Below are 13,621 nucleotides of genomic sequence, written 5' to 3' on the forward strand. Positions count from 1 at the left end.
AAAAAAAAGGAAAAATAATATAATAAAAATGGAAGAAAAAATATATATATGTTTTAGAGACTAACACCTTTCTATCTTCCATTGTATTATACTTTTACATTCTTTTCGTATGAGACTCGAGAAGAGAAAGATAAAATAGGGAACGGTTTAAGCGTGGCCATGTTTATTTTACACGACCAACAAGTTCGCCAATAAATCTTCCCTCATTGAGAAGCCTTGCTATAAAGCGAAACGTGCACGCGTGCGCGAATAAATCGTGCGATAAGCGACCTGACTATACGGGAGGGGGGTAGGTAGTAAAGGGGCGTAGGAGGGGTGGCTAGTAGGGTGCGCAGGTTGGAAAGAGGTAAAGAGTAAGAGAGAGAGAGAGAGAGAGAGGAAAGGAGAGTAAACGGAATAAAAAGAGGAAGGGAGAGGTTGTATTGCAATTTATGAGATTCCAACGCGGCAATTCGTCGATGCTGATTAATGGTCCGGGCACGCTCAAGGCGACCGATTGTTCTTGACGCTTTTAGCACCGATTCAACGATATTAACTTTTTCTTTGGCGTACCTAGCTCGAAAGAACGTCGACGTTTCCTGTAGGGATCGAACAAAGCGAGAGAAAGAAAGAAAGAAAGAAAAAAAGAAAGAAAGAAAGAGGGATAGGAAGAAGAAAGCTTGATTTTGTTCTTCCTAACTCCCATCTTGTCGATTATAATGATATCGAAGATCGCGTATACGGACGTAAAATATTCGTTGATGATTAATTTACGATAGCGTGGATATAAATGATTCATTAACGTTCGGCAAATTTACATAACGACCGAGTTGAATAATTTAATGGGGCAATGTTTTTCTAATTTCGCAATAGCGTCCACCTCTTCGTATAATTTTGTATGAAGTACACACACACATGCACACAGAGAGAGAGAGAGAGAGAGAGAGGGTATAGTGAATATAATACTACTGTAAAATATATACGTACATGTGTGTATACGTATATATGTATGCATAACGAGCGTTAATAATATAATAATGATATAGGAACGTTTCATAGGTTGAGTTACATTCGATAGGATCGAACAAAAGAGAGGAAACGTAAATCGCATGCTTTCCGATCGAAATCAATTATTCTCGATGTGTGTAACTATGTTTATTTATTTATATATATATACGTGTGTGTGCTTTTAGCATCAATTGAGAGAAAAGAAAAGAAAAAAAAGAATACATCGACAACCGATAAAATAGTGTTGATCGTTTATCGAACGACAACACCTCCACCTTAACCTCTAACCCCTGGATCCGCAGTTTTTTGTCGACTCGTTTAGTTAAAGACTCCATCAAGATTTCTCTCTTCTAAACGATAACATTATCTTTTATTATGTTTGTTCTTCTTGTCTCCGTCGTGTCGTGTGGACGATTGATGTAATTCGCTTGTCCATTTTCTTGTAGAGACGTGTCGGTCTGTTTGCGAAGCAAGAGTAATCGGTATACTACAGACTCACGTGTACACTAATACATAAGTGGATACATGTATACCTGAACATATATAAACACATAAGACTGGTCTACAGGAATCCAGCTACTCTCTCTCCCTCTCTAACCTTAACTCTTCCTCTCTCCATCTTTCTCTATCTATTACTTTCTATCTATCTATTTTTTTCTCATTCCTTTTAGTTCTCTATCTATCCCCCTCTAGCATTATTTCTCTTTCCATTCTTCTTTTTCTCTTTACTTTTCTGTCTCTCTGTTTTTATCTATTTCTATTTGTCTCTTTCTTTCTCTTTATATAACTCATTCTTTCTTTCTATCATTTTCTGTAACTTTCTCTTTCTCATGCTCTTTCTTCTCATCTCATTTTCTCTCTCTCTCTCTCTCTCTCTCTCTCTATCTAACCTATTTATCTATCTCTATCTCTTTTCCTCTCTCTTTCGTTAAACCGAAAGGTAGAAGTTCTGTTCAAACAGGGTACGGGGGATCGTAAAGTAGAACTATTTCGTGGATCGGCAAGTGATTGAAAACGTACGCGCGACTTAACGCGCCGATCGTCGGCCCTGGTTGAAAGGACGAAAGCCGTGTGGTAACGGCGGCCCATCGATTTCTATTATGTTCACGGTAACGGTATACTCCTACCTATCTATATGTCTATCTATCTCTCTTTATCTATCTATCTATGTATGTATGTATGTATTATATGTATGTATGTATGTGTATGTAATGTGTGTAAGTGCATAGACCATCTCGTAGGTGCAGTTAGGTGGTAGATACTTACTTACTCTACTACATCGAATGAACTGACTAGCTAAGTCCGGTTGGTCGATCGAATCGAAAATTTGACCAAGCAAATCCTTTTCCCTTCATCCACGTTTTTTATTCTATCGACATTTACATACTATATATATATATGTATATATAAATGATTTATAATATAAATATACTTGTGTGTGTATATATATATATTTATGTGCGTGTATACTTAAAGTGAGTCACCAAAAGGGACTAGTTTCATTCTTGACGTCGATATTAATGTCCGTTAACTTTTCGATAATAGTCGACAAAATGTGTTAGGACAACTTTAACATATCGTTTTTGCTAAAAACGTATAAAAATAGAAATAGTAGTAGGAAAAGAAATAAGAGACTTTTCAAACTATATGAGAGGAAGAATGCCGAATTCATTTCACTCGAAAAACTACCATCATCCCCCCAACCGCCCCCCCCCGCTCCCTTTTTTATTCTTCCCCCTAAAACATACTTAAACGAACAACGTTGATTTATCTCGTAACTCGAAAGTTTGAGCACGAAGATTGGACCCTCCCCTCCCACCCTCTCGCCCTCGTTCTACTACGTGGCATTTAAAATCGTTCAGGAGGATGGAAAGGAAAAAGGAATAAGAAGGATGAGTTGAAAGAAAACAGGTAGAGACGCATTTAGTGGTAAATTCGAGGTGCCAATAGGGAAGCAGAGAACGGTTAAGTTCCCCTTCTGATTTTAACGATGGTAGTAGAGATGCTTCGAAGAGATCAAATGAGTGAGAGAGAGAGATAAGTATCTCTGAAAATAGGATTGCCACGATACGCATTGTGCGGAGGATAGTGAGTCTCCTTCTTAGTTCCATTCTCTCAGCCCCTGTTTCCCCCACCCACCCCTCCCCATTTACTATCCCTCTCTCTTTCTCTCTCTCTTCTCAGCCCTATTCGACCTTCCACGTCATATTTATAGCCTTCGCCTTTTCCACGAACCTTTTGGTTCTGGGGTTGCTTAATTCGAGAGGATGAGAATGAGATGGATGAACGGAGAACGACCAAGAGAGAAAGAGAAAGACAACTAAAGAAAAGACTTGAAGTGAAAGAGAAAAAGCAGCAGCAGATGAACGAGCAAGAGAAGAAGGAGAAGATTAGGCTACGAGCAGTAAAGCCAAAGACTTCTTCAAAAGAACAAAAAGAAGAAGAAGAAGAAGTGAAAGAAGAAGAAGAAGAAGAAGAAGAAGAAGAGGAAGAAAAACAGAAGAAAAATAAATAAAGAGACAGAGAATATGTACGTTTGATAGGTAGTAGGAAAAGAAAGAAGGTAATCCAGCGTGTGCACAGGCAAATACATACATCTATCCTGGTCTCTCAAAGTGAGTGTGAAAGCAAGAGAAAAAGAGAAAGAAAGAGAGAAAGAGAGAGGGGAATAGTAAGAGCACCAGGTGTGCTGTGATTTAGCGTAGCCTAACCGAAGCCAGCCGTGTGCCGCAGACTCGATCGTATCGCCGGTTATTAAAATTTCTTGCGCGCTTTCCACCGTCCTTTTCCACCGTGATTTCCGGCGCGCCGATCCTATATAACCCTACTCCTATTCCACCTTCCTCCCCTTCCCACCTCCTTCTCTTTCCCCTCCTCATCCTAGTACTACTTCTACTGCTACTACTACTACACTCCTACTCCTACTCTTACTACTACTACTACTACTACTAGCTACACCAGTACCACCACCCATTAAAACCACCCCTTCTCACTACCCTTCGTAAATGCATATTTCCGCAGCTACCGAGCGACGATATATTATGAGAATCTACGAACGTTTCATCCTTCTCTCTCTCTCTCTCTCTTGCTCTCTTATTCTCTCTTCTCTTTGTAATAAGCGGTCCGAAAATTCAACGCGATAAGGTTAGCCTTGTTGTTGCGTTAGTTTGGGAAGTCCTCCTTCTTCTTCGTCACGCGATTTCGTCGAATTAACTCAAATCTACGGACACGCTACTAGTATGAACAGAGGAGTGGAACAAGGTGATGGGTGAGACAGACAGAGGGGGAATAAGTAATCGTCTTGTCTCTCAGATTGCCTCTTGCGATTCGTTCATTCGACAATAGTATATATAGTATAGGATTGTGTATGTATGTTTGTATGTGTGTGTGTGTGTGTGTGTGTGTGTGTGTAGGGGAGGGATACGGTAGGGAGATAAGTAGGAGGCATATATATGGGAATACGTATACATATATATATATATATGTATATATATATATATAGTTAACAAATGCGAATTGTTCGAACAACTCGACAAGATAATGTTCCGCTCATCTAATTGCGAGTTTGTGTCTCTGAACGCGCCGCACCACCGTGTGGATAAATTTGACGATTTTCCGAGAAAATTCAACCCGATTATTTGGGAAGTTAATTTTCCGTAAATGGATATGAATATTAGTTAATTGGTGTATTTTTAGGGGACAGGAATGGTTTGGTTTTCTTAACAAAAATACGAAATTGTCTAGCATTATTCGCGGACTTATTTAAAAATTTTCTTTTCTTATGTATATATGTGATATATATATATTATATATAATATTATATTTATAATATATAGAATATCTAATCTTTATATAAAATATTTTGACATAAAAGTTAATTATATATATTTTTAGATTTATCTTTGAATGTAACGGATATAAAAATTTACGTAATGTAACAGTAAATAAAATTGGTAAAACGTTTCGAAAACGAAATGATGGGCAACGGTGAACCCTCTTACCAACTATTCGACACGTACAACTACCTAGTTTGGAATGAATAAAATCATGGTGGACGATTTGGTCGAACGGAAATTGCACTAGGAGAGGATTAACGAAGCATCCAGTGGTCTTTGATCGATGATGCTCAATGCATCTCTGCAGGCATCTCATCTTCATTTATCAAACCCCTCTTTCTCTCACCCTTCCTCTTATTTTTCCTCTCTTCTTCTCCTCCTCTCAAGGGAAAACTCTCACGAAAGTTAGACGATTTAAATCCCACGAAATAATTAAAACAACCAGAATGAAATTCATTGGGTTAGAGAGATCATTTTTCAATCGTTCAAAAACACGAATAAAATACAATATATTCAGTCAACGAATACCAACGTCGTAAATATATTTCAAAATTTTTTTCCGATCGGGAAAAACAAAAATGACGACGGTAGAGAAGCGTTGCTAAGACGGGGAAAGATTTGTTAATACATTCATTTTTTAACACTCCTATCTAGGGAGAAGATTTGACGGCACTTAGAAGAAGAATAAGAAGAAAAAAGAAAAAAAAGAAAAAGAAAAGAGACGAACGGTGTCATTAAAGAGGCATATGAAAATAAATGCCAGAAGAAGTGGTTGCGATGTAAAAGTTCAAAGTGAGCTTAACGTTGACGGTTGGATGTTGTTAAACACAGTGCGTTGGGTTGCACTGTGACGAAAAACACCAACGACGTTGACGTTGACGTCGAGATAGGTAGGTAGGTAGGTAGGTAGGTAGGTAGGTAGGTAGGTAGGTAGGTGGGTAGGTAGTAGTAGTCGTTGGATAGGACGCGTAAAACGTGCCTGACCCGTTTTCAATTACGACTCCGTTCCTCAAAGAGAAACGAAAGAGAGTGAATAAGAAGGAAATAAAAAAAATTCACATACACACACACAGAGAAAGAAATAAAGAGAGAAGAGGGATGGAAAAAGAGTAAGCGTTAAAATTTAATTCGATAAGAAAGTGCATATACTCGGTTGTAGCGACAAGGACGACGGTACTATGTACTTAATTCCCTGTTCGACGATACGTAAGCCGCTCTCGGTAGCAGCTCGTAGTTGAGAATACTTTGACTCCCAGTTGGCAGCGCCGCCGGCTCTCGTCGGCCCGAGGAATAATAATGTCGCCTAAACAGAGGCAAAAGGAGGAAGGGTGCATTTCATTACGCGCCGCGTCTCGACCATCGGACGGAAAGAGTAAGAGAGAGAGAGGAAAATAAAGAAAAAGAAAGAAAGAAAGAGGGAATGAGAGTTGCTGTACAGCCAGGATTAACTATATCCACGGCATCGGGAAATTAATTATGGAAATCGATAGCCGCTTTACGTACCCGTAAGAGCCTCGTTCCAATTTGTTAAGAAAGATGATAGCGAATAAGCTAACGTGATTTCTATCTGATACGTATTAAAAAAAATTTGAAAAAAAAAGAAAAGAATAGAAAAATAAATCTTAAATAAGGAATGAGATGGAAAGAAATTAAGTGAAAAGGTATTTATTTTTTTCTTTTTTAATTAGGCATTTGAATGATTATTTAATATTTACAAAAAATGAGAAGCGTGGAAAGAAGAAAAGATTTATAATGATAAAAGAGGGAATATATTTGTGAGAGAGAGAGAGAGAGAGTGAGTGAGTGAGTGAATGAATGAATGAATAAACGTGTGTCTTCTTTGAGGGAAGTTTTTCTACAAGATGAGAGGTACAGAAAGACGTCATCATGAATGTTTCAGCCGAGTGGTAATTGCGTTAACGATCAAAGAACATGCTCAACGTTAGAAGTAGGTGGATAGATTGGTAGGTAACAAGTATTAAGGTAGTTTCATTCGAAAATGCTTGGATAAAATGGTGGAAAAAAACCAAAAGCCAAAGGCCCTTTCCTAACTTTCCAATTGCGGATAAGTCTGATGAGAGAGAAAGAGAGAGAGAGAGAGTTTAGAAAGTTTTTTTAGAGTGTCCTAAAAATCCCAGTCCTATGCAATACGAATTGAGTACCGTGAAATGGAAATACGGTATCCGGTAAATGTTTAAAAGGGGGTAAAGATTTAAAAAGAACCAACCCGATGTATCATCGAACGCGCGCAAACCCTACGGAAAATTCGTTTTCGAAGAAAACGTAGGAAATGGGCGGAACGAGATCTTTTAACGGCAGAAGGGCGATGGGGGGGGCGGGGCGTGGGGGGGCCGGGGGTCTGGTGGACTGAGTGTTGGGGATAAGAAAACGAAGAAGGGTTGCTTTCTTCGTCGATTATTATTATTTTTTTTCTTTCCCCGGCGAAAGTTCTCAAGGATTGGGTAGAATTTTTTTCTTGCCGGTTTTTGTTTTTTTTTTTCCTTTTTTTTTTTTTTTTATTCGGGTTTATAAAATAAAAGCGACGATACTCACCCCGACGGAAGTGAGGCGTCACTCGATTCCCTCGGTGTCGTGCAGTACATCGACCTGGTTCAATCCTGAATATAATATCTCCTTTTCTTGGATAAACGAGAAAGATTGTCGAACGGAGATAAATGTATAAAAATGTAACTTAATGATTAATTATTAAGTTTATCCTTGTATTATTATTGTTGTTGTTGTTGTCGTTGTTGTTGTTGTTGTTGTTGTTGTTATTATTATTGTTATTAATTAATTTATTGATAAAACAAACGATGAGAACAAAAACGATGAGAACAATGACGTAGATTAACTAACATCGATGACTTTTACGAAACCGGTGATCGGGTGATCATCCTCCACGTGATTGCGTTTAGACGGGAGAAGCACGACGGTCGTCGCGAGAGGCAACGCGTGTTGTTCGCTGCCATAAAAATTCGAGAGGGAGATGCCGCGCGAGAGTCTTCGAGAGAGAAAAAGAGAGGGAAGGAGAGAAAGAGAGAGAGAGAGAGAGAGATAGATGAACGGACAGGTGAGAGGAAAAGAAAAAGACAACAAAAAGAGAGTGGAGTGAGTGAGTTAACGAGTTATCAAGGTGGTAGGGATTTTCGAGAGGGAACAAGAAGAGAGTAAGGTGAGAGTTGTTAAGAGGAGAAAAGAATCGCCAAGAAACGACCACGACGACTACGACCACGACGACGACGACGACGACGACGACGACGACGATGATGATAATGATGATCTGTGGGTAAAGGAGAAAAATGATGCAAGAGGAGGCACGAGTGGTTTGAAATAAAAAGAAGTCGAGAGGGAAGAGAGCAGGTGAGAATGATGAAAGAAAAGAGGGATAGAGAAAGATAGATATATATATATATATATATGTATAGGTAGTTAGATAGATAGATAGATAGACAGATAAATAGATAGAGAAAGAGGAAGAAAGAGGAAGAAAGAGAGAGAAAGAGAGAGAGAGAGAAAGAGAGAGAAAGACGAAAGACTCTCCCTGAGATTTCAACGTGCACTGCAAAGAGGAGCCACGGATCCTCACTGACTCGTTCCGAGTTGTGCTACGTACTCGTCGCTCCCCGAAAGACTTGGGGTCTGCGCAGTTGGCCGCGCTCATCACCACCGTTTCCACCACCACCACTAGCACCACCACCACCACCTCCAGCACCACCATCGCCACCACTACAACCACCAGCAGCAGTGGCGGCAACGGCACCATCACCACCACCATCGCCAGTACCACCACCACCACCACCACCACCACGGCCACCGTACTAACCCCAAATCTCCATGGCTGCTCCCCTCGACGCCAACCCTAACCTCCATCCGGCAGCCGCCCTAAAAGTCCGCTTATAAACGTTCTCGAAGAGGTTCACGAGGAAGTGGAGAGAGCTTTTCTCTCTCTTCTTTACTCCTTCTCATCTACTCTTCTCATCGTACTCTCATCCTCTCTCTCTCTCTCTCTCTCTCTCTCTCTCTCTTTTACATTCTCATACACTCTTCTCTCTCTCTCTCTCTCTCCTTTGCTTTTTCTTCTTTTTCTTTCTTACGTACGAACTATCCTCACCCCCTTATGTTCAAGCACCACCAACGTACGTATACCACCACCCTCTCCTCATTCACCCCTTCCCCTCCCCCCCCCACCCACCCCCCACAGAATCGGCTCTCGAGCGATGAATTCTGATATTACTTTGCTCTTCTCTCGCGCGTACTCGCGCGTATCGAGCGCGAGATGTCGATGAACCCGAGAACACGCGACACGAGCTTGCAGCCCTGCCAAGGCTGCTTTTATGACGTACGGCGACGACGACGACAACGACGAAGACGACGACAACGACGACGACGACGATGAACACCAGGAAGATGGGGAAAAACGATGCCTCGTCTTTTACCCGTTGGTCAATGCCGTTCGATAAAAATGAATAACTTAAAATCAAGCGTTCGACTTCTCTCACTTTTCTTGTCAAGTATCATGTACTCTCTCTTCCAGGCCCCCCTTCTCCATATCTGCCCTCCTCACCATATCTGTTCCCCTCCTCCATCTTCCCTCCCTATCATTCTCCCTTTGTTTCTATTGAAATTTATTCGGACAGTTTGTATTTTTGTTTTATCAGGTCTTCTTCCTAAAAGTTTCTTACCTTATCTATCTCTAATTGTAAGTTAAACGTGTACAATATTTTATTAACATTTCCTTTTTTTCTTTTTATATATATATATATGTGATTTTTAATCGAATAACATACGTAATTATTATAAAATGAGAGAAAGAAAATATATTGTTCGTAGTTAAATTCTCTCTTAAGACAAAAAAAGAAAAAGATAAGAACTTTTGTCGGTAGGACCTGAAACGAGATGATACCACGTGATTCTATTTCTCTCTTCAAAGGTAATATCATATAAAGGAGGACTTTTCTTTTTTTATTTTTTCGCATAATAATGGCCGGCCATATTTTGTGTTCACCTGCTGCACGAAGCCGAGAACGAATGGTGGTAGCTGGGATGCTCGAGGGTTGGGGGCAGAGGGGGAGGGGGGGAAGGTGTACGTCCCTCGCACATCCACTCTTTATGAAACGATGATTCTATCAATATTTTCTGTCTAACGTGTACTCAACCTCGTGAACTCGTGTGTGCTCGTTCACTTTTTCTTTCTCTCTCTCTCTCTCTCTCTCTCATTCTTTATCTCTTTTTCACATAATCTAGATTCTTAGTGTCAATATTTCGATATTCCGATATCGCTAATTACTCGATAGATATTGAATTTACTTTTCTACTAACTTTGTTAACTTTCATTACTGTCTCAATCCTGTAACTTGTTTATCCTTCTTTTTATTTTTAATTTTTTGTCTTTCTTCTTCTTCTTCTTCATCATCTTCTTCTTCGTTTTCGTCTTCGTCCTTCGTCTTATTATTTTCCTTTTTCTTTTACCTTCCACGTAATTGGTACAACAGATACAAGAGTAGAAGAGTTAGTTTAGAATCACGTGATCTTAACGATCGTTCGTTCAGGTTTCGTTTGATCGGATTAATCCAGATTAAATCAACTCAGAGATTTTTCTCTTTTACTTTCTTCGGCGAGTAACCGAGGAAAAAAAAGTCAAGTTTAAAAAAATAAAAAAGGGTAGAGAGAAGTTAGACAGAGAGGAAGAGAGAGGGAGAGAGAGAGAGAGAGAGCGATGAGAAGAGGAGGGTTGTGCGGTGACAAGGTCGAGGAAAGTTTTTAACGCGTGATAATGATCGAGAAGCACATCGTCCTCGGTGATTCGTCGATCGTTCGAAAAGTTTAAAAGTTCTTTTTGACTTCCGAATTGAACGAGGGGGTGGAATGGGGATTGGTAAAAGAAGAATTGGAGGTGGCGGAGAAAGATGAGAAGGAAGAGGAACAAGAACGGGAAAAGGAGGAGGAGATGGAGGAAGGGGAGGAGGAAGAAGAGATGCCAAACGGAAACGTCGTCCGGGTAAAACGCAAGATGGAACAAAAAGAGAAAGACAGAGAAGAGGTCTTGTCCGTAGCTTCCTAGGGTTCGTTGCTCTCTTTCTCTCTCTCTCTCTCTCTCTTTCTCTCTGTTTTTCTCTTTCTTTCTTTCTACGTATACGCGACTTGTCCCCTTGCTCGCATTCTACAGAACGCTGGACTAATGCCAAAGTCATTCTCACATAATTTCGAAAGAACACAATTGCCAAAAAATATATGTGACACGATTCGCTATTTCGCGAATTGTGCTATATGGCAATGCCGAACTAAAGAAAGAGACAGATAGATGGAAAAAGATAAAGAAAGATCGAGGAAGATAGTTAGATAAAAAGATTCGTGTGTAAAGAGATACGATAATCGGAAACTTTCGAATTATTGCGATCGTCGATATATTCATTTCTTTGATCTACGTTTATGCGTGTGCCCGTTCGTTCGTTCGATCGGGAAAAGTTAAAAAAAGAAAATGGAGTTTAACGCGCTATCACTTCGCGCCAATTCTTTTTACCAAATTTAAAAGTACTCTTTTTCTTGTTTCATACTATACGAAACAATTCCAATATATTATACGAAATTTGTCAATGATTTGTTATTGAAATGATCTTGATTTTTTGGTTCCCTTTTTTGTATTGACGATTTTGTGCGTGTTATAAAATATATATAAACAAGAAAATTTTAGTTTAATTTCTTTTTCTCTTTTTTTGGGGAAGAAAATTTTCTACGTGATATAAGGGCGCCATCTTGCGATCGAATTTCTAATCCACGATCAAAGGAAGAGTCGATAAAAAGATATACAGGGTGAGACGGTCAATTCGAAATAATCTTCGTTATTTATGATTTTATCGAAAAATTTATATGGACAAACCTTATATTATTTCAAACGATATACATTTAGGAGTAAAATAATTTTTTTCAAATTTCATATTTTAACCAAATTTTTTATATGAAAAATTAAATATAATTCTATATTTAAAACAATAGTAATTACCTTGACATTTTTTAAACTAATGATCATTAAAAATAAATTATTTTACAGTTGCATCTATCCCTTCAAATCGTTTAGCTTTATCCTTAAGAATTTTTCTTATACAATTATTAATAACAAAAATATCTATACGTTCCAACTTAAATATTTCACCCTGTCTATTTTTGGTAACACATGGATCTTAACATTTTACATCGTATTGTTCTCCCGGATAAATGATATTTTTAGTCGCGAAGAATTCGAGTATATCTATATATAGACATTTGTGTCAATCTTATTGAAAAGAAACATCATCCTGACTTTTATTCGATTGATATTTATTCTCAGATATATTTATCAACTTTATCGTTTTATTTCGTAAGCTTTAATTTGACTCTTGCCAAATACTAATTATGTATACATGAATATGCACGTACGTATATCTCTGTTGGACGTGCAAAAATATATGTACAAGTCAAATTTTGATTAAGACAAAATAAGTATACTAATATATTCTACATTTCTATCCTTAGCCTATAGTGTATACTCTTTGCAATATATGCATGTATACATATTTTGTAAGTCCAATGGAACGAAACATTCGTTATCATAACTTTCACGTCTACGATCTAACATCTAATCTTACATTGCACTTTAAATATTATAATTTATAAGTACTTCTCGGTAAAACTAATCATCTTAATTTATTCCCTTCTGTTCGTTCATCATAAGAAATATTACAATTGGCTAAAACGTAATTCAGTTTTTTATATTATATGCAATTTTTTATTCAATTTTTATTTATAGAAATCTACTATAGGCCGGTGAAAAATTATTTAAATAAAATGTTCAAAATGTGATTAACGATAATATGTCCCTGGTGGGGAGTCGAATAAGTAAAATTCAGTCCTAATTCATTTTGAATAAGTATGCTAATATATTCAGTAGAATTATTGCTGTCCTTTTCTTATGTTATGCATATTTTGTGAGTCCAACGGGACGAGACATGTATTATCAACTTCCACACGTACAAAATTATACTTCAAATATTATAATTTATAAGTATTACGCGGTAGAAGAATCAAACAAAATGTTCATTTATAATTTACAAGATAATTTTTGATGAATGATTTTACTTTTTGTTATTTTAATTGATCATTAATCCCGTTAAATATCAATTTCTAGAAGTTATAGTGTGAACGACAAATAAGATAAGACTGATGAAAGACTATGAAACCTTGACACTGTGATCATAAATGATGAAATATAAAATATTACATAGAAATAAGCGTAAAATAGATGATCTGAAGTGATGTTTTATCGATTCTTAAAGTAACGATGACGATAGTAAAGAGTTAGAAAATTGGAGAGAATAAAAATGTGAATTAGAAAAAAAATGAAAATTCTTTTTCTCATGAACTATCGGTTAGGTCGTGTAAGAAACGTGATACACACAAATTGATCGCATTGTCGTCGGAGTTCTTCATGTCGTGATCATCTAATGCTGATAAGCGTAAATGAATTACTCGCGAATTACGTGCATGCGAACGTCGACTCTTTTGTTTTTATTTTTTCTTTCGCTCTCTCAGTATCGTCGTATGTTGGGGACATTTACACGAGCTCGTTCGTTCGTTCGTACGTTCGTACGTTCGATATCGTTCCTTTTTATCGGAGGGGTCTCTATTTTTATCATTTATATATGTTCTTTTCATTGTTGCTAATACGATTAAAATATAATAAAAAGATTTGGATAATTAGCGATAAATTTATGCGTACATTTTATTTGAATTATAATTATTGATATTAATTTAAAATTATTATA

The 13,621-nt window shown here is 37.8% G+C and overlaps 1 protein-coding gene across 1 annotated transcript in view; it reads right to left on the minus strand.

The window, feature by feature from the left end:
* LOC106788410 (leucine-rich repeat-containing protein 15-like) overlaps positions 1 to 8,238 on the minus strand; it is a 25,570-nt gene extending 17,332 nt beyond the window's left edge. The window contains exon 1 of the mRNA XM_014751624.1: positions 7,377 to 8,238. The gene's annotated coding sequence lies outside the window, so the exon portion shown is untranslated. The remainder of the gene's footprint in view (positions 1 to 7,376) is intronic.
* Between the last annotated feature and the right edge of the window lie 5,383 nt (positions 8,239 to 13,621).

The sequence above is a fragment of the Polistes canadensis genome, unplaced genomic scaffold (genome assembly GCF_001313835.1).
Source record: "Polistes canadensis isolate GaletaPanama2010 unplaced genomic scaffold, ASM131383v1 scaffold_5, whole genome shotgun sequence".
NCBI classification, from domain to species: domain Eukaryota; kingdom Metazoa; phylum Arthropoda; class Insecta; order Hymenoptera; family Vespidae; genus Polistes; species Polistes canadensis.